The sequence below is a fragment of the Oncorhynchus keta genome, chromosome 29, assembly GCF_023373465.1.
Source record: "Oncorhynchus keta strain PuntledgeMale-10-30-2019 chromosome 29, Oket_V2, whole genome shotgun sequence".
NCBI classification, from domain to species: Eukaryota; Metazoa; Chordata; class Actinopteri; order Salmoniformes; family Salmonidae; genus Oncorhynchus; species Oncorhynchus keta.
This window is the reverse complement of record NC_068449.1, coordinates 31219864-31240463: the sequence shown is the minus strand read 5'-3', so window position 1 is coordinate 31240463 and position 20600 is coordinate 31219864. Positions and strand designations below refer to the sequence as shown.

Here is a 20600-nt window from a genome sequence, read left to right as displayed (position 1 = left end):
GTGTGCCATACAGAGGTTGAATGGGCAAGACAAAATATTTCAGTGCCTTTGAACTGGGTATGTTAGTAGGTGCCAGGCGCACTGGTTTGAGTGTGTCAAAAACTGCAAAGCTACTGGGTTTTTCACGCTCAACAGTTTCTCGTGTGCACCAAGAATGGTCCACCACCCAAAGGGCATCCAGACAACTTGACACAACTGTGGGATACAATGTCTGTGAGTTAGACACCATCTCCCAAGCTACAGGGTCATAAGAAGCACCACAGAATGGAATAGCACCATTGCTTATGTGAGTTTATTGAATGTGACAGGTTTACCTCACACTTATGAAGCAGTTCACCAAGGCACTAGGTCAGTCATAGTTCTACCAGGCCTTTCCAGGAAGAGAGTTGATTTACAAATGTAAGTATGATTTCCCAGCATGACTATAACAATTCAAGATTATAGTAAAACATTTAGTTTAAAAAAGTAAGAAAATAAAGTAAGGTGCTTTTCCTCTTTTTGGACACTGATATGTTGTAAATGACAGTCATTGAGATCCACTATGAAGATGTGATTAAGATTTAATTTCTTTGAAATGCTTTTTAATCACTGTTGTCATAGTCTATTATCCCTCCCCCAGGGGATGGAGTCTTAAAGGATAATCTGAGGCCAGATCAGAGACATTAGAGGATTGATTCCCCACCTCCCTTAAGAGGACATCTTCCCTCATATTCGCTGAGGTTGTATCCCAAATTACACCCTATTCCATATATAGTGTATTATTTTTATGGCCAAAAGTAGTGCACTATATAAAGAATAAGGTGCCACTTGAGAAGCAGCCTCAGCTATCAATGATGATGCCTTCCAGACAAGGAAAGTACAGGCTGGTACAATATTAGGTATAGACATTGGCACACTAACTTCTTTCTTTACTGTAATGTAGTTAAAGGAAGTAACGCTGTAAGCAGTTTTCATTGAAAACTATCACACGTGTAGCCTTTTAAGTGAAAATACACAAATGTGTTAGTAATGTTTAGTGTGGATGAAATACATGAATGTTTGAGATATGAAAGGTTTAAGAGCGGGAGCAAAGAGCTGCATAGTTTGCCTGTCTGCTAAAGAATGTTTCTTTGTTCTGTTCGCTAGGTCTATAATACAGTAGACTAGTTCATGGAAATAGTGTTGCAGTCCCAACTTTATTCATCCCAGTCATTTTTAAACAAAGCATGACATATTATCCATCATGCTCTTTGTGTGCAGGTAGGAGCGCCAAGCTCAGAGCCACTGATGGGGCGGGTACTGAACCAATCATTAATCCTCCATCAATCACAACCTTTGATGTTTAGATGTAAGTGTGTAGGCAAGGCTTGATGGGTTTTTCCTTTGGTTTAAAACTATAAATCAAGTGCTGGAAATCAAAACTTCGTAAAATAAACATTTGTTTCACTTTGCTGTATGTTCTATCTGCCTTATGAAGAGCTCCTAGCTCTCACATTTCCACAGTGAAGTTGTAGAGGCCTTGTCTGGTTGGCTTTGCCTAACAGAGGTGGGCAGTCCTCCTAACAAATGTATTGGTATCAGGAGTTTAATCAAAAGATCACTATGAAGTCAACAAGTCTACGTCTTTGACCTTTAGGTGAGGCAAATGAAAGTGACCAAATCATTACAAATGACTCTGGTTGAGTTACAGTACAGCAAAGTCAGAGAGAGAACAGAACAGACCTGTGAAGAGAACAGAAAGAGAAAAAAATAAAGAAATCCAGGAATAAGTAGAGAACAGAGACAGGAACCTTAGTTTGAACTCTACAGTCATGCCTGCCCTGCCTGACAACATAGACCAGTCAGTCTGTACAGGGTGCTTATCCCTGGAGCAGTTTTACTGTGCTGTACTGACTGTACACTACAGCTACATGCCTCTATTAGCCCCTGAGCAGGGTACAATAGGCAGGCCCGGACAATTTAAATATTTACGCAATACTCCCAGGCCAACTTTTGGAAGTGCTACCCTTCGTACATAAAGCAGACCAACCAGCCCCTGACGTCACCCTATGCTTTATGCCTGCATGCCTCCCTCCCTTCACTGGCTCTGGCTCTTGGAAGGGTGAGCAGAACAGAACATCGACCCCCCTCAAAAAAAACTCCTGAACCAACACTTGCAGTTGAGCCATTTTTACATTCATCATCACTCCATCAAGGTAAATATCTATTCTTTATAACAAAAGATATCTACATACGCTACAGAACACCCACTCATTCAAGGGTTTTTCTTTATTTGTACTATTTTCTATATTGTGGAAAAATGGTGAAGACATCTAAACTATGAATTAACACATATGGAATCATGTAGTAACCAAAAATATTTTTTTTAACAAGTCAAAATATATTTTATATTTGAGATTCTTCAAACAGCCACCCTTTGCCTTGATGACAGCTTTGCACACGCTTGGCATTCTCGCAACCAGCTTCACCTTGAATGCTTTTACTACAGTCTTGAAGGAGTTCCCACATATGCTGAGCACTTGTTGGCTGCTTTTCCTTCACTCTGCGGTCCGTCCATCTCAATCCCAAACCATCTCAATTTCGTTGAGGTTGGGGGATTGTGGAAGACAGGTCATCTAATGCAGCACTCCATCACTCTCCTTTTTGGTAAAATAGCCCTTACACTGCCTGGAGGTGTGTTGGGTAATTGTCCTGTTGAAATACAAATGACAGTCCCACTAAGTGCAAACCAGATGGAATGGCGTATCTCTGCAGAATGCTGTGGTAGACATGCTGGTTAAGTGTGCCTTGAATTCTAAATAAATCACAGACATTGTCAGCAGAAAAGCACCCCCACACCATAACACCTCCTCCTCCATGCTTTACGGTGGGAAATACACATGCGGAGATCATCCGTTCACCCACACCACGTCTCACAAAGACACGGTGATTGGAATCAAAAATCTCAAATTTGGACTCCTCAGACCAAAGGACACATTTCCACGGGTCGATTGTCCATTGCTCGTGTTTCTTGGCCCAAACAAGTCTCTTCCTCTTATTGGTGTCCTTTAGTAGTGGTTTCTTTGTAGCAATTTGACCACGAAGGCCTGATTCACACAGTCTTCTCTGAACAGTTGATGTTGAGATGTGTCTGTTATGAGAACTGCATTTATTTGGGCTGCAATTTCTGAGGCTCTAATGAACTTATACTTTGCAGCAGAGGTAAATCTGGGTCTTCCATTCCTGTGACAGTCCTCATGAGAGCCAGTTTCATCATAGCACTTGATGGTTTTTACGACTGCAGTTGAAGAAACTTTAAAAGTTCTTGAAATGTTCCGTATTGACTGACTTTCATGTCTTACAGTAATGATGGACTGTTGTTTCTCTTTGCTTATTCAAGCTGTTCTTGGACTTGGTCTTTTACCAAATAGTGCTATGTTCTGTTACTCCCCCCCCCCCTCCACTTTGTCACAACTCAACTGATTGACTGAAACGCATTAAGAAGGAAAGAAATTCCACAAATGTACTTTAACAAGGCAAACCTGTTAATTGAAATGCATTCCAGGTGACTACCTCATGAAGCTGGTTGAGAGAATGCCAAGCGTGTGCAAAGCTGTATTCAAGGTAAAGGGTGGTGTCAGGAGTGCGTAACTGGTGGCATGGAAGTCAAACGCAGGAGAGCAGAGCTTGGTAAATAGCCGGAGCCGTTTAATGTACATAACTACTGGGATACAAAAATAACAACACACATGGGCATCAAAACATGTATTGCACCAGTCACATAAAGCACACGTACTTACAAAAAACAATTCCCAACAAGGACATGGGGGAAACAGAGGGAACATATACAACATGTAATTAGGGAATTAAAACCAGGTGAATGCGACATCCAGACAAAACAAATGGAACATGAAAAATAGATTGATGATGGCTAGAAGACCGGTGACGTCGATCGCCGTCGTGACAGGTGGCTATTTGAAGAATCTCAAATATAAAATACATTTTGATTTGGTTAACACTTTTTTGGTTACTACATGATTCCATGTGTGTTATTTCATAGTTTTGATGTCTTCACTATTATTCTATAATGTAAAAAACACCACAAATAAAGAAAAACCCTTGAATGAGTAGGTGTTCTAACATTTTTGACCAGTAGTGTATATTTCAGGATAATGTGTATCCCTGGAAACAATCAGAATTCATGTAAACATTACAGTTTTGAAAATGGAGCTTGTCCAAAAAAGTGTCCTCTTGGTGTAAATGGAGCCACGGAACAGGGTAAGTGATCTACTTTGGTTTAGATACAAGCATCATGAAACTGCTAAGAATGCATAAGAATGGTGCCGGAGGAGATGGGTGCCGGAGGAGATGGCTGCCGTTTTACGGGCTCCTAACCAATTCTGCTACTTTGTGTTTTTTCAGGTTGTTTATAACTTATTTTGTACATAATGTTTCTGCCACCGTCTCTTATTACCGAAAGAGCTTCTGGATATCAGAACAGCGATTACTCACCTCGAACTGGACAAAGATTTTTCTTTAACGAGTCGGATGCGAAGGATTTACTCCAGATATCCGACCAGGCCCAAATCCTCGTCATTCACATTAAGAGAAGGTGCCGATACAGGGGACACAGGTCCGGGTTCCTTGTGAGAATTCGTTGGCGAGTGAGCAAACCCGCCTCTACCATCCGTCCTATTGGCCATTGTGCAATCATTGGAGAATAAACTGGAAGAACTTCGTTCAAGACTATCCTACCAACAGCACATTAAAAACTGTAATATCTTATGTTTCACCGAGTCGTGGCAGAATGATGACTTGGATAACATACAGCTGGATGGATTTTCCGTGCATCAGCAAGATAGAACAGGTGCCTCCAGTAAGACAAGGGGTGGCGGTCTGTGTCTATTTGTCAATAACAAAATCAAATATTAAGGAAGTCTCGAGGTTATGCTCGCCTGAGGTAGATTATCTCATGATAAGCTGTATACCACAGTATTTACTAAGATAGTTTTCATCTATATTTTTTCTTAGCTGTCTATTTACCACCACAAACCGATGCTGGCAACAAGCTGTATAAAGCCATAAACAAACAAGAAAATGCTCATCCAGAGGCGGCGCTCCTAGTGGCCGGGGAGTTTAATGCAGAGAAAACTTTAATCTGTTTTACCTAATTTCTACCAGCATGTTACATGTGTGACTAGCTTAATACGGAAGTGGTCAGATGACGCAGATGCTAAGATACAGGCATGTTTTGCTAGCACAAACTGGAACATGTTCCGGGACTCATATGATGGCATTGAGGAGTTTACCACATCAGTAACCGGCTTCATCAATAAGTGCGTCGATGACGTTGTCCCCACAGTAACCGTACGTAATACTCCAACCAGAAGCCATGGATTACAGGTAACATCCGCACAGAGTTAAAGGGTAGAGCTGCCGCTTTCAAGGAGTGGGACTCTAACCCGGATGCGTATAAGAAATCCCACTATGCCCTCAGACAAACCATCAAACAGGCAAAGCGTAAATACAGGACTAAGATTGAATCCTACTACTTGGCATGGCTTCTAAACTATTACGGACTACAAAGGGAAGCCCAGCCGTGAGCTGCCCTGTGACACAAGCCTACCAGATGAGCTAAATTACTTCTATGCATGCTTCGAGGCAAGCAACACTGAAGCATGCATGAGAGCATCAGTTGTTCCAGGCAGTTGTGTGATCGTGATCGCCGTAGCCGATGTGATTAAGACCTTTAAACAGGTCAACATTCACAAGGCCGCAGGGCCAGAAGGATTGCCAGGACGTATACTCCAAGCATGCGCTGACCAACTGGCAAGTGTCTTCACTGACATTTTCAACCAGTCCCTGGACGAGTCTGTAATACTTACATGTTTCAAGGGGACCACCATAGGCCCCGTGCCCAAGAACACCAAGGTAACCTGACTACCGACCCCGTAGTACTCACGTCTGTAGCCATGAAGTGCTTTGAAAGGCTGGTTATGGCTCACATCAACACCATCATCCCAGAAACCCTAGACCCATTCCAATTTGCATACCACCCCAACAAATCCACAGATGACGCAATATCTATTGCACTCAACACTGCCCTTTCCCACATGGACAAAAGCAACACCTATGTGAGAATGCTGTTCATTGACAACATCTCAGCATTCAACACCATTGTGCCCCCAAAGCTCATCACTAACTTAAGGACCATGGGACTGAAGACCTCCCACTGCAACCGGATCCTGGACTTCTTGAAGGGCCGTCCCTAGGTGGTAAGAGTAGGCAACAACACATCTGCCACGCTAATATTCAACACGGGGCCCCTCAGGGCTGCATTCTTAGTCCCCTCCTGTACTCTGTTCATCCATGACAGGGTGCACAAGCACGACTCCAACACCATCATTAAGTTTGCCGATGACACAACGATGGTAGGCCTGATCAACAACGAGGCAGCTTATAGGGAGGTCAGAGACCTGGAAGTGTGTTGCCAGGACAGCAACCTCTCCCTCAACGTGATAAAGACAAAGGAGATGATCGTGGACAACAGGAAAAGGAGGGCTGAGCACGTCCACATTCTCATCGACAGGGCAGTAGTGGAGCAGGTTGAGAGCTTCAAGTTCCTTGGTGTACACATCACCAACAAACTATCATGGTCCAAACACACCAAGGCAGTCGTGAAGAGGGCACAAAAACACCTATTCCCTCTCAGGAGAATGAAAAGATTTGGCATTGTCACGTTCTGACCTTTATTTCCTTTGTTTTGTCTTTATTTAGTATGGTCAGGGCATGAGTTGGGGTGGGCAGTCTATGTTTGTTTATCTATGTTTGGTTTCTGTTTCGGCCTAGTATGGTTCTCAATCAGAGGCAGGTGTCGTTAGTTGTCTCTGATTGAGAATCATACTTAGGGAGCCTGGGTTTCACTGTTTGTTTCCGTGTGTGTTTGTCGCCACACGGTACTGTTTCGTTTTTTGTAGATTTCACGTTATCGCTTATTGTTTTTGTTGTTCATTTGTCTTTATTAAAAACAGTATGGACACTTACCACACTGCATCTTGGTCCGATCCTTACTCCTCTTCAGACGAAGAGGAGATCTGCCGTTACAGGCATGGGTCCTCAGATTCTCAAAAGGTTCCACAGTTACACCATCGAGAGCATCGTGACTGGTTGCATCACCGCCCGGTATGGCAACTGCTCGGCCTCCGACTGCAAGGCGCTACAGAGGGTAGTGCGTAAGGCCCAGTACATAACTCGGGCCAAGCTTCCTGCCATCCAGGACCTCTATACCAGGCGGTATGAGAGAAAGGCCCTAAAAATTGCCAAAGACTCCAGCCACTCTAGTCATAGACTGTTTTCTCTGAAAGCGGTACTGGAGCGTCAAGTCTAGGTCCAAAAGGCTTCTTAACATCTTCTACCCCCAAGCCTTAAGATTGCTGAACAGCTAATCAAATGGCGACCCGGACTATTTGCATTGACCCCCCTTTTTTAAGCTGCTACTACTCCTACCTACATGTACATATTACCTCAATTACCTTGATTAACCTGTACTCCAGTACATTGACTCGGTACCGGTACCCCCTGTATATAGCCTCGTTATTGTTATATTATTGTTGTTCTTTTATTTTTTACTTTTTTTAATTTAGTAAATATTTTTATAACTCAAATTTTTTTTCTTTAAACAGCATTGTTGGTTAAGGGCTTGTAAGTAAGCAATACACGGTAAGGTCTACCACACCTGTTGTATTCGGGCGCATGTGACAAATAAAATGTAATCTGATTTGAACACAATAAATGAATTTGACTTGTTGAAATAACCCAATATGCTTACCACTTTTTCCATGTGGTTTCATCATTCACAGGCTCCATGAAATGATGACCTCTTCCTAAATATTTGGTCAAATTATACATTTTGTGTATGGTTTCCTATAAACAAGGGTGGCTCAATTTAGCCCACTCATCCTTACATAAAAGGAGCAAAAAAACATTTAGGTCTAAAATCAGTAGTAAATTGCTGTATTCCACAACCAGCTACTGTCATGATTGTAATTCTGCCGCACAGTTCTCATTCCAACAGTATTCCTACAATACCCTGTAATTCTGTCTGTGTCCTGTTTTTGGCTAAATAAATCACGTTACCCTTCCCCAATAGCTCCCATCAGCGCTGCAAAACTTGAAACTCAACTTTGACATAGTTCTCCATGCAATAAGAGGGTTTCAAAGACTTTTCACATCACCTTTTAATTACCTCACTTTACTAACTGTAGCCACTAGCTACATCTAGATGTATTCTATTTTATTTTATAAACTGGGTGGGTTGAGCCCTGAATGCTGATTGGCTGACAGCTGTGGTATATCAGACCGTATACCACGGGCATGACAAAACATTTATTTTTACTGCTCTAATTACATTGGTAACCAGTTAATAATAACAATAAGGCACCTCATGGCTTTGTGGTATATGGTCAATATACCATGGCTAAGGGCTGTGCCTAAGAACAGCCCTTAGCCGTGGTATATTGGCCATATACCACACCCCCTCGTGCCTTATTGCTTAAGTATACCACGGGTACGACAAAACATTTATTTTTACTGCTCTAAGTATGTTGGTAACCAGTTTATAATAGCAAATCAAATCAATTCAAATTTTATTTGTCACATACACATGGTTAGCAGATGTTAATGCGAGTGTAGCGAAATGCTTGTGCTTCTAGTTCTGACAATGCAGTAATAACCAACGAGTAATCTAACCTAATAATTTCACAATAACTACCTTATACACACAAGTGTAAAGAGATTAAGAATATGTACATAAAAATATATGAATGAGTGATGGTACAGAACGGCATAGGCAAGATGCAGTAGATGGTATGGAGTACAGTATATACATATGAGATGAGTAATGTAGGGTATGTAAACATATAAAAGTGTAATTGTTTAAAGTGGCTAGTGATAGTATATACGCGTTGTATTGTGCCTAAGAACAGCCCTTAGCTGTGGTATATTGGCCATATCCCACACCACCTCGTGCGTTATTGCTTAAGTATACCACGGGTATGACACAACATTTATTTTTACTGCTCTAAGTATGTTGGTAACCAGTTTATAATAGCATTAAAGCACTTTTGGGGTTTATGGTATATACGCCTTTGGGGTTTATGGTATACACGTGTTGCGTCGTACATAAGAACATGCCATGGTATATTGGCCATATACCACACCTCCTCGGGCCTTATTGCTTAAATATATTGTAATGAAACAGCAGGGAGCAGGTCTCGAACCCTCGACCTTCGACCCCGAGGTCCGGCGCGCTATCGACTGTGCCGCAAAAGCATGTTCGTGCGGCAGGAACGATGTCCGCGCTTATAAACCCAGGGTCGTTACACTATAATTCTATTATATTCTATACCAGATATATGCTTGTCAGATGAAGATGTCATGTTGATTTGTCACATTGTCTTGTAATCTAGGCTCTCAATCAACCATTTACACATCTGCTTTTTTTCACCAAGTGGTAGCGGCGCACCATTCCTCTGGAACGACATTTCCCATGAAAACATGAGCTTTGTAATTAATCGTTGGTCCGTGAGCGCTGACAACAAAGACAATACCAAAGACAGTACAGCAGAAACAGCTTCTCCATTAGAAATACCAGATCACGCTTGTAGGCGATGTCATGGTGACGTTGGCTGGCTGAAGTTATGCGCAGAAACACGTCTTCGGTCTAACGGGTCGTTTTGCACCGAACTGCGCATGTGCAAAGGCACTCATTCGATATAAAGTTGTTTTGACAAAAATGTAAACGTGTCAGTTTGTCACTTTCACGAGGTTGGAGTAATAACACGTCCAACTAGATAAGATATTGGCTCGAATCTAGATTGTGCCTTTAAAATTCGAGAAAATTAACATCTAAAGAAGAATTGTTCACTTCTCTAACTTCTCAATCCCAAAACCCCTTACCTGACCTGCTTGGTCTGCTTCACAAGCGTTCCCGGAAGCCTCGCGATCTTGAGCCTTTGGGTTTAGACTCTGTGCGTACACAATGGCCTGTGCTGACACGGGCCAAAAGGGATGATGTCACCTGCAACAGCCCTATGATTATTGTGTTAAAGGGGAATACACAACCATAAAGCACCGATCGAACTGCTTCAATTATGGATTTGTTTACAAGGTAAGCTAAATCGATATTAGATAACTAGCACGATGACGGTGGTGTATTTTTTTCCCCCACGTACAAATATATTCCAGAGACATTTTTTACATATTTACGGCAACAGATCGACACAGATGAGACCCGATGACCGAGGATCAGCTAGATGGGTGGGACGAAGGGATAAAACATGCAAATTCGATTGCAAATGAAAGATCTATGTGAACCGCCACCACATTTTGGATGCAAAACTGCACAGTTAAAGGCGATTTGATTACCTCGGTATGTGAAGAATGTCTTTACGCGGTTTCAAGTGTCGTGTGTCTTTTGTATCAGTTCGTGTATTTATGCGGGCTTGTGGCGAAGAAGCCGGTGTAATATCTCTGGAACTGGTGTTCGCATGCAATGCAACTATAGTAGGCCTATACAAGTGAATGCTTTGATCTGTTGTAATTTTATTAATGCAGTGTAGCTTAAACCTGTTTTTTTGTTTTGCAATTAGGCCTACAGTGTGATTATGGTGTGAATTATCGAGATTGGGAACAAGTTAGATATATGCATTCACAACGTGTATTACTCTACTCCAACTGTAATTTGCCTATGAATGTCATTTCCCTTGAACATCAGTTAGAAGCTACACTACATCACCAAAAGTATGTGGACACATGCTCATAGGACATCTCATTCCCAAATCATGGGCATGAATATGGAGTTGGTACCCCTCTTTGCTGCTTTAACAGCCTCCACTCTTCTGGGAAGGCTTTCCATTAGATGTTGGAACATTGCTGCGGGGACTTGCTTCTGTTCAGCCACAAGAGCATGAGTGAAGTTGGGCAATTAGGCCTGGCTCACAGCCGAAGTTCCAATTCATCCCAAAGGTGTTTGATGAGGTTGAGGTCAGGGTTCTAAAGCCAGTCGAGTTCTTCCACACCAATCTCGAAGAAAAAAAAACATTTTTGTATGGACCTCGCATTGTCATGCTGAAACGGGAAATGGCCTTCCCTCAAACTGTTGCCACATAGTTGGAAGCACAGAGTCGTATAGAAGGTCATTGTATGATGTAGTGTTAAGATTTCCCTTCACTGAAACTAAGGGGCCTAGCTCAAACCATGAAAAACATCCCCGGACCGTCATTCCTCCTCCACCAAACTTTACAGTTGGCACTATCCATTCAGGCAGGTAGCGGCGGTCTCCTGGCATCCCCCAAACCCAGATTTGTCTGTCAGAGTGCAAGATGGGAACGCGTCCAATGGACGCAAGCTTTACACCACTCCAGCTTGGCATTGCACATGGTGATGTTAAGCTTGTGTGCAGCTGCTCGGCCATGGAAACCCATTTCATGACGCTCGCGACAAACAGTTATTGTGCTGACGTTGTTTCCAAAGGCAGTTTGGAACTCGGTAGTGAGTGTTACAACCAAAGACAGATGATTTTTACACGCTTCAGCGGTCCTGTACTGTGAGCTTGTGTGGCCTTCCACTTCGAGGCTGCTCATAGACATGGTCCCTTCACAATAACAGCACTTACAGCTGACCGGGGCAGATCTAACAGGGCAGACATTTGATGAACTGACTTGGAAAGGTGGCATCCTATGATGGTGCCATGTTGAAAGCCACTGAGCACTTCAGTAAGGCTATTCTACTGCCAATGTTTGTCTATGGAGATTGCATGGCTGTGTGCTCGTTTTTATACATCTGTCAGCAATGGGTGTGGCTGACAAAGCAGAATCCACTAATTTGAAGGGGCATACTTTTGTTAACTAGGCAAGTCAGTTAAGAACAAATTCTTATTTTCAATGACAGCCTAGGAACACTGGGTTAACTGCCTGTTCAGGGGCAGAATGACAGATCTGTACCTTGTCAGCTCAGGGATTTGAACTTGCAACCTTTCAGTTACTAGTCCAACACTCTAACCACTAGGCTACCCTGCCGCCCCTTTGACTTTGAGTTCATATCAAAATTATTACACAAATGCAAAATACACATTTAATCCACACTGTTTTTACCAGTTTTAATATGGCTGTGACAATATTTTTCAGTGACATGTTTGTGGCGTCTGTCTTCCGTTTACTCACAGGTGTTCAGAGACGCAGATAGCTAATTAGCACAGGTAGTCCACTCTGTCTTCTGTCAGTTTTCCGTAAACAAGCGCTGTATAACATGGAAATGTGGCCGTGTGGGAACCCTAACCCTATAAAAGGTGTGTATCTATTGAACCTTTTTGTTTTTTGAAAATGTATTTTCCCCAATTTGAAAGATAAGATCCTTATGTTTCCAAAACTGTACGGCAAGCGACGCGTGTTAATGTTCAGACCGAGAGTCTCGGCTCTTCACGTTTTACCATCAACAAGCAAACAAGTTTCTCTCAATGATATATTGTTGTTAGGAAACAGTCTGTCGTTTGTATTCTATATTCTTCCCTTGGGGTCAGAGTAGCAGTGAGGGACATACAGGCAATTCCACAGTAACAGAGGGATACTGAGACTCAGATTTTTCACTTTAAAATGCATGTTTGGTAGCAGAATGAGGGCACAAACCGTCATTCTGTCTGTTCTTTAGATCTGCACTGTTCAAGTAAATGTATTTTTGTAAAATTTTCTGTGGAAGTTATGAAAAGTAGTTATTGGTTTAACTTTGCTACCATTTGGTTTTTGTTTGACATAGATTTTAAAGTGAGAGTCTCAGCATCCCTCTTATCGTGGAAGTAAGCATTTCACTGTTAGTCCACACCTGTTGTTCACGAAGCATGTGACAAATCAAAATTAATTTTGATTAAAAAACGGCCGAGAGGACATTACAACTTGTTTACATGCATCAGTTTTGCCCCTCTAATCCTATCATCAGGTGAGGCATTAAAAATAAAAGATTTAACCAATGTTTGCTGAACCGTCTTGTGCGCAATCCACCCCTAATTGCTGTGTGTAATGATGTAGAAGATGGGCGATGTCTTGGTTGCCTCCATGCACTGACGTCCGTGATGTTAGACATGCATAGGCTTGAATGTTCTATCATACGCAAAATAGTCTACATGCTACCCGGAGGCCTCTGATCAAGCCCAAGTCATGCTAATGACAACAAACCTAGTAGCTCGGTGCTAACCTGTTCTCGTATTTTGTAGGGCTGACACAAATCACGTGCCTCAGTCAGCCTCACGATCACTTAGATTACTACAGTGCTGTTAATCATCCATTCCAGACCAGGACCCTCTCTCTGTGTGTGTTTTTGTGTCTGTGTGCGGCACTGGATTCTCAGCCTTTTTAATAAGTAATACCTCCGATACTTAACACGCTGAGCACCGGGCAGAAGCCCAAGTCTCTTCCAGGCATCATCAGACCATTCCGTTTAGATGGGTTCCTGTCTGGCTGCCTACGCTGCTCCCCCAGGCTGACATTCCCCCTGGTTCACCAGCCCTGAATCGCAGGTTCCTACTACTGACCTCTCTGCATTCCCCTGTCTGGGGGACAGACTGGGGCTCTAATAGCGTATAGGAATCCCACCCTCCCCCCTCTGTTGTGTGGGTGTGTGTGTATGCACATTTTGTGTGCGTGTCTGGCGTGTCTGTTTTGTTATCCAGCAGACAGCCACAAGGGGATTTTATTTAGCTCAATTAGTGAGAGATCTGGAATCGCTGACATGAAGTGTGGGAGTAGCAGAAGCCTTAAATTAAAACCAGTGAGGTCATACTGATAGCTCCTACAGTACAGTGTTTATGGTATTCTATCTCAACGTGAGGGAATGTCACAGCTATGCCAAGATGTGATACCAGAACTTCTTTCCACTACAAGTAACCGATACCGAGCAAGGAGGAGTTCTGTGAGAGATGTTTGTGTTCCTCTGTGATGTTCCCACCCCCCCTCGAACTCATCTAAATCTCTGCTCACAGCAGCCCCAGTCCCAGACTCAGTCATGCACAATGACACCAGGACGTATGGGTAAAGAGTCATTAATACCATTAGTATTTAAAACATATTAATAGAACTTAAGTGATGAATGAATGACTGACCTCTAGTCTACCTCTGTGGTGGCAGATGCAGTCTGAGGAGAAGTACCAATGAGCTAGATGGGTGGTAGAGAAATAAGGTAGAGCATTCACCTCTAACTGGGCTAGGTGTAGTTGTTCATAACACGTGCCGCCAGTCTTGAGCTAACTCTATGGCAATTGGGAAAGCCTTTCAAAAGAGCAACATTGAAGCTCTTCCACTAAATGTGTGCAGGAGCTACCTCCGGAAATATATATATATATAGCGTTTGGCACAGTTCCGGTTGGCACTGTTTTTTCCTCCTAATTTAGTTATGATGATTTAGTTTTTGGAATAGTTTTGTTGCTATGTCAAAACATTGCTCAGGTGAGGTGAGGATAAATGAGGTAACTCACTCAGTGAAACCAAGCCAGTTGTTTTCCTTTCGGTGCTCGCTCAGCTTCCGCCTTTGCCTGTGAACTGCTCTGGAGAATGATTTACCAGTGTACTCTATGCTCTGCTAGACTTTATTGTGTGTGTTTGTGTTTTGCTTTGTGTGTGTTCTGGACTTGCATATTTGCATGTGGTGGAGACAGACATAGCATAAGGCAGACATTGCATAAAGGTTGGTGGGTGGTAACACCCTTTGTACCACCCACATTAAAATTAGGCAGATAGAAGGAGCACCAGCATGTGCGGTCGGTGCATCGGGCACCATTTAGTTTTCTGCGTAGGACTAGTATGAAGTGGATGGGACTATCCCAGAAGCCTCTGTAGCCCTGCCCTGCCCTGCCTGCCTTGCCCCACCCATTGAGCCCAGCCCTCTGTCCGGTGAGGCTCAACAATGGTCCAGTGTAGCTGTTTGAACAACTTCCCATTCTCTGCTTGTGTGCTTCATTGGGGCTGGACAATGGTGTGTCCTGGTGTTATTCATTCTCAGGCAGAGGCGCAGCCAGCCAGTCTGTCGGTCACCCCACCCCACTTCCTCAGTGAGCCTCAGCTCCCCCTAACTCTGGTCCTCTAGCCCAGCTCCCCCTAACTCTGGTCCTCTAGCCCAGCTCCTTTCTAACTGAAACCCTCCAGAGGGCTGCCCCAGCTCCCCTCGCTGCTCCCCTAGAGAAGGTTGTCAGCACCCACACAGCATACACAAACGTACACCCCAAAGATGGAGAAGCTTTGCAGACTGTGTTGATAGTACTTTATAGCCAACGGGCAGCTGGAAAGTGTGCCTAATGCATAAAAGGGGTTTTCTTCCTCTCTCTCTCTCTTTCTTAACTTATGTTTGTCTTTGAGTGGTTGTGACGAGCAAGCAGCTTTGAAATGTTTTCTGCTTTGAGGCTTGTGTGTATGCTTTGAACAATCTTCCGTATTTGGCGAGTGTGCTACAATACTATGCTTTGAATCGTCTTGTTTGGCAACAGGGCAGAGAGAGTGTGAACAGGCATTCATCTTAGAGGTACACATTACATCACCATACTCAGAAACAATGAGACCCTCACGTACAAACTAAGCCGGCTCCTACTCTTATCCCTAACCATGAAGTAACAAGTAAGAACTCTGAAAATCTTAGTTGGGACAGGAGTGAAACTATGAGCCAGGTTTTCCACAGGGGAAGGCCTAAATGGATTCTTGTCTCGTTTGCGACATGCTAACAAAGAGCCCAGGCGGCATTCCACTGTGAATAAGCTTGAAGAGCGTCTCTTGTTTGTCATCAACATTCCACATCACTGACACTGTTGTTCCAAATGGCTGGAAGGGTTCCATGAGTTGAAGCAATGTGCCTTGTCATGTTGCAGTGATACGTGATCGGCATGAATGATTCGCTACAGTGTTGCTTCAGTAATGTGACATGCGAAAGGTGACCAACTAAAAGAAGCGTTGATGTTCATAGCTACCCGACGGCTACCGGTTTGAATGAACAAACTCCCGTGCCTGCCTTAATGCTCCTCACTCCGTGGTTGCTGTTTTCACAGACGACTACAGCATTTGCTCACCTATCGATGTTATTGTGAGTGGGGCAGTTGCTCACAGTGTGTGAGTGATTGTACTCTAAATAGTGATGGGGTTTCCAGATGAAGCAAATCAATGGGATTGTTTTTTTGTAATGTTCACAATAAGAATTGATTTCCCATGGCACATCAAATGGAACCAAGTATGTTGTTTTTTAACTGTCTGACCATAGGCCTATATGGGCTGTAGGTTCTTTGTAGTGCTTCAAAGGACTCATAATATTGTGTAAAATCATTCAATATGGACATGCTGTGCTTTCTATACCTGTCTCAGCCTCTCTGTTCCCTGAATAAGATGATTTATAGGAAATGTTTTCTGTCATATTGGTACTTCTTGTCTGTCTCCTTTGGCTAGATTTTAAACGGAAGGGGGGGGGGCCTGACCTTTCACCATAAAGCACAGGTCCTCCTCAAAGATGATCATATCCTGCTGACTGAGGTCTGAGACATCCAGGCCTGGGTATCTTTCCAACATAAAACTTACTGTAGTTATAAATGTTCATATCCTGGATCAGTGAGGAGGATGTCCGGTAGCTCTGATCCTTTCAACAGATGGAAGGAGAATTGATGGCTACTGTCTGGTCTCTGAGTCAATCAGAAGAACTGTCCATGTTGGTCAGGCGTATTGAAATCTTCAAAAGAAACTTGGACCTCCTGAGAATTGAATTTTTAACTACCTCAAGGAGGAAAATCTCTGTCTGATCTGTTTAAAGTGTACTGGGTACTAGCCAGCTACCCTGCCCTGAACTTTAGTCACTGTTACTAGACTGCTACTACCCGATACTCAACTCTGCACCTTAAAGACTGCTGCCCTATGTACAGTCGTGGCCAAAAGTTTTGAGAATGACACAAATATTAATTTTCACAAAGTTTGCTGCTTCAGTGTCTTTAGATATTTTTGTCAGATGTTACTATGGAATACTGAAGTATAATTACCGTAATTGCTGGACTATAAGCCACTACTTTATTCCCACGCTTTGAACCTCGCGGTTACAGTTCCCGCTCAGCCCAGTCAAAACTGTTCGCTGCTCTGGCCCCCCAATGGTGGAACAAACTCCCTCACGACGCCAGGACAGCGGAGTCAATCACCACCTTCCGGAGACACCTGAAACCCCACCTCTTTAAGGAATACCTAGGATAGGATAAGTAATCCTTCTCACCCCCCTTTTAAGATTTAGATGCACTATTGTAAAGTGGCTGTTCCACTGGATGTTATAAGGTGAATGCACCAATTTGTAAGTCGCTCTGGATAAGAGCGTCTGCTAAATGACTTAAATGTAATGTAATGATGTAATGTTATACAATGACGCGGCTAATTTATGGATTTTTCCCGCTTTCACAAGATTCATGCCGCCAAAAAACTGAGCACCATCACATAATGTGACGTAAAATCGAGCGCACTCAAACTTCCCATCATTCTGATTACGGTAGTCATTTTGTCACCCTCATCATGGCAAAGACACGGAGAAATGCATATGATGCAGCTTTCAAGTTGAAGGCGATCGATCTAGCTGTTGGAAAAGGAAAGAGAGCTGCTGCACAGGAGCTTGGCCTTAATGAGTCGATGATAAGACGTTGGAAACAGCAGCGTGAGGAACTGACTCAGTGCATAAAGACAACAAAGGCTTTCAGAGGGAAGAAAAGCAGATGGCCCAAAGTATTTGCAGCCACTCGACATCAGTGTAAATCGTGCATTTAAGGTGGCGCTCCTTGTTCAATGGGAGTCTTGGATGACAAGTGGGGAGAAATCCTTCACTAAAACGGGCTGCATGCGAAGAGCAACTTATGGTCAAGTCTGCCAGTGAGTCCTGACAGCGTGGAGCATTGTCAAAAAATCCACTAACATCAACGGGTTTCGAAAGGCTGGACTGCTGCGTGTTGAAGGGGCAGCATGAGCTCAGCGGGGTATTTGCCTCCGGATGAAAGTGACGAGAGCGACAATGAAAACGATCCAACATCGGATGAAGCAATTCTGAGGCTATTCATCTCCGACACCGACGGAGATGACTTCAGTGATTTCAGTGCACAGGAGGAGGAAGATAGTGACCAAGTTCATTCGTTTCAATGTACCGGTAGGCACCTGCGGCTTATAGACATGTGCGGTGTATTTATGTACAAAATACATATTTTTTAATAATTCAGTGGGTGCGGTTTATATTCAGGTGCGCTTAATAGTCCAGCAATTACGGTACAAGCATTTCATAAGTGTCAAAGGCTTTTATTGACAATTACATGAAGTTGATGCAAATAGTCAATATTTGCAGTGTTGACCCTTCTTTTTCAAGACCTCTGCAATCTGCCCTGGCATGATGTCAATCAACTTCTGGGCCACATCCTGACTGATGTCAGCCCATTCTTGCATAATCAATTTGTGGGGTTTTGTTTGTCCACCCGCCTCTTGAGAACCTCAAGTTCTCAATGGGATTAAGGTCTGGGGAGTTTCCTGGCCATGTACCCAAAATATCGATGTTTTGTTCCCCGAGCCATCATTTTTGCCTTATGGAAAGGTGCTCCATCATGCTTGAAAAGGCATTGCTCATTATCAAACTGTTCCTGGATGGTTGGGAGATGTTGCTCTCGGACTGATGTGTTGGTACCACTCTTTATTCATGGCTGTGTTCTTCGATTGTTCTTAAATTGTGAGTGAGCACACTCCCTTGGCTGAGAAGCAACCCCACACATGAATGGTCTCAGGATGCTTTACTGTTGGCATGACACAGGACTGATTGGAGCGCTCACATTGTCTTCTCCGGACAAGCTTTTTTTCCAGATTCCCCAAACAATCGGAAAGGGGATTCGTCAGAGAAAATGACTTTACCCCAGTCCTCAGCAATCCAATCCCCGTACTTTTTTTGCAGAATATCAGTCTGTCCCTGATGTTTTTCCTGGAGAGAAGTGGCTTCTTTGCTGCCCTTCTTGACACCAGGCCATCCTCCAGAAGTCTTCGCCTCACTGTGCGTGCAGATGCACTCACACCTGCCTGCTGCCATTCCTGAGCAAGCTCTGTACTGGTGGTGCCCCAATCCTGCAGCTGAATCAACTTTAGGAGACGGTCCTGGCGCTTGCTGGACTTTCTTTGGTGCCCTGAAGCCTTCACAACAATTGAACCGCTTTCCTTGAATTTCTTGATGATCTGATAAATGGTTGATCTAGGCGCAATCTTACTGGCAACAATGTCCTTGCCTGTGAAGTCCTTTTTGTACAAAGCAATGATGAGGGCACGTGTTTCCTTGCAGGTAACCATGGTTAATAGAGGAAGAATAATGATTCCAAGCACAACCCTCATTTTGAAGCTTCCAGTCTGTTATTTGAACTCAATCAGCATGACAGAGTGATCTCCAACCTTGTCCTCGTCAACACACACCTGTGTTAACAAAAGAATCACTGACATGTCAGCTGGTTCTTTTGTGGCAGGGCTGAAATGCAGTGCAAATGTTTTTTTGGGAAAGTTAATTTGCATGGCAAAGAGGGACTTTGCAATTAATTGCAATTCATCTGATCACTCTTCATAACATTCTGGAGTATATGCTAATTGCCATCATACAAACTGAGGCAGCAGACTTTGTGAAAACTTTTGAAAACTTTTGGCCACGACTGTACACAGTAATTGAACACTGGTCATTTCAAGAATGTTTACATACTGTTTTACCAACTTCAAATGTACTGTATACATATAGGCTCATCCTATATAACTACTGCCGTACACACATTTTCTATTCATATACTGTTTATAATGTTTATAACACTATCATATACAGTGCGTTCGGAAAGTATTCAGACTACTTGACTTTTTCCACATTTTGTTACGTTACAGCCTTATTCTAAAATGGATTAAGTCGTTTTTTTTCTCCCAATCTATGCACAATACCCCATAATGACGAAGCAAAAACGGGTTTTTATAAATTTGGGAAAATGTATAACAAAAAAACTATCACATTTACATAAGTATTCAGACCCTTTACTCAGTACTTTGTTGAAGCACCTTTGGCAGCGATTTCAGCCTAGAGTCTTCTTGGCTATAGCGTTACAAACTTGTCACACCTGTATTTGGGGAGTTTCTCCCATTCTTCTCTGCAGATCCTCTCAAGCTCTCAGGTTGGATGGGGAGCGTCGCTGCACTGGTATTTTCAGGTCTCTCCAGAGATGCTTGATCGGGTTTGGGCTCTGGCTGAGCCACTCTCGGACATTCAGAGACTTTTCCCGAAGCCACGCCTGCGTTGTCTTGGCTGTGTGCTTAGGGTCGTTGTCCTGTTGGAAGGTGATCCTTTGCCCCAGCCTGAGGTCCTGAGTGCTCTGGAGCAGGTCTTCATCAAGGATCCCTCTGTACTTTGCTCCGTTCAACTTTCTCTCCATCCTGACTAGTCTCCCAGTCCCTGCTGCTGAAAAACATCCCCACAGCATTCCACTGCCACCACCATGCTTCACCGTAGGGATGGTAGGGATGGTGCCAGGTTTCCTACAGATGTGACGCTTGGCATTCAGGCCATGGTCTGAGAGTCTTTAGGTGGCTTTTGGCAAACTCAAAGCA

The 20600-nt window shown here is 43.4% G+C and overlaps 1 protein-coding gene across 3 annotated transcripts in view; it reads left to right on the top strand.

Moving 5' to 3' along the window:
• Positions 1–9802: 9802 nt before the first annotated feature.
• Positions 9803–20600, top strand: part of LOC118362702 (disheveled-associated activator of morphogenesis 1-like) — an 81220-nt gene continuing 70422 nt past the window's right edge. For 2 of the 3 annotated variants that reach the window (XM_035743261.2, XM_035743257.2), the window contains exon 1: positions 9803–10126. The gene's annotated coding sequence lies outside the window, so the exon portion shown is untranslated. Of the gene's footprint in view, positions 10127–10233; positions 10388–20600 lie in introns of those variants that run through there. The other variant, XM_035743259.2, reaches the window with a different exon arrangement.